This window comes from Octopus bimaculoides, chromosome 2, assembly GCF_001194135.2.
Source record: "Octopus bimaculoides isolate UCB-OBI-ISO-001 chromosome 2, ASM119413v2, whole genome shotgun sequence".
NCBI classification, from domain to species: Eukaryota; Metazoa; Mollusca; class Cephalopoda; order Octopoda; family Octopodidae; genus Octopus; species Octopus bimaculoides.
In genome coordinates this window covers 48,869,356-48,871,135 of record NC_068982.1, presented here as the reverse complement: position 1 = coordinate 48,871,135, position 1,780 = coordinate 48,869,356, and positions in this window count along the sequence as shown.

Here is a 1,780-nt window from a genome sequence, read left to right as displayed (position 1 = left end):
CCAAATGCCCCCTATATGAGTTCACACAGCCACAGCAAGAGAAAGCACAAACAGAGGAAGAAAAAATTGTAGACCACACTGAGGAAATAAAAGAGAGACAGAAGTGTGAAACAGAGAAAACAAAGGAGAAGAACGAAAATGGAGCTACTAACCCTAAAAAGCGAAGGAAAAATAAGTCAAAGGAACGGTCAACAGAAAACAAAAAAAGAGATAAAAAAGCCAGAAACTAATAATGTACAAGAAGAGGAGGGCGGAACGGATAAAGATGTGAAATACAAGGGGCTTTTGATAAAGTACAAGAATTGCGAGCAGATGGAGAGAAAAGTCGAGAGGTTGGGAGAAATAATAAGAGTGAAAATGCCAGAGAAATGTGCTGAAAAATGCATTTTGATATGTGAGGAAAGATGCTGGGAGCGCATACAAGAACTTGGTGAAAATATATTAACGAAACGGGTATGGCTGGTGGAGACACCACCCCCGAGAACTGATTATTTGCAGTTGTTAAGGACGGATGTAACAATGATTAATGGAAGAAAGGTAACGCAAGTATTTGAATTTTTTGAGTTACAAAACCGTTAAAATGTTTACATGACGTTGAACGTAAAAGTGAAAAACTGGATAAATGTAACCACCCAACTTCGGGGATCGAGTGGACGTTTCGCCTCATTTTTTTCATTCTTGCATATTATCATTTTATTTTAATTACCCCGATTTTATGTTTGCGTTTTGTACTGCCTTTATGTTTTGTGATGTCTTAAAAATTCTTTGTATAGCCCTTTATGGGTAATAAAGAAATCGGTATTTCGCCTGTCTTTACGTTCTGAGTTCAAATTCCGCCGAAGTCGACTTTGCCTTTCATCCTTTCGGGATCGATAAATTAAGTACCAGTTGCGTACTGGAGTTGATCTAATCGACTGGCCCCCTCCCCTAAAATTTTGGGTCTTGTGCCTAGTGTAGGAAAAAAGAAAAAAAAGAATCGTTAGCATGCCGGGCAAAATGCTTAGTGGCATTTCGCCCCTCATTACATTGTGAGTTCAAATTTTGTCGGGGTTGACTTTGACTTTCATCCTTTGGGGATGGATATATACACATGCATACATTTTGTATACACACACACACACACACACACAAACACACACACAGAGGCCTACCTCGGCTTAAGTCGTTTCGATTTAAGTCGTTCTCGATTATACATCATATAGGAACAGGTGATTGAATGAGTAGATGAGCAAATGAGCAGATTGTCAGTAGGTGCTAGTTTGACAATCTGATCATTTGTTCATCAACTCATCCAATCACCTGCTCCTATATGATTATGTTTCCACACCACTGTTCTTGCAATTACCAACTCTTTATATTGGATGTGCTGTACTACTAATAAATATGTATGTATTCATCTAATACATTGTAATACATTGGAATAAATAGACATACAGGAATGCTTACTGGCTGATGCCTGTCCATTTTGCATCCTCTCCACTTTCTTATTTGCCGTATATATATATATATATATATATATATATATATATATATTGTTGTACTTGGGGATGGTCATGTTGCCAGTTTAGCCAATAAAAACACACGCACTGTATATTTGGTGTTAATTTTTTTTTTTTTTTCAGCTTTATATTACATTAATCCTAATCTTAATCTTATTTCGGCCAGAGTTCTTTCGTCACACTTCTGTGACCTCATCAGTGGTCCTTTGTTTCCTTCTTCTTTCTTATGTGTGTCTCACCTTACTAACTATCAGCCATCTGTTTCAACACACGATTTCACA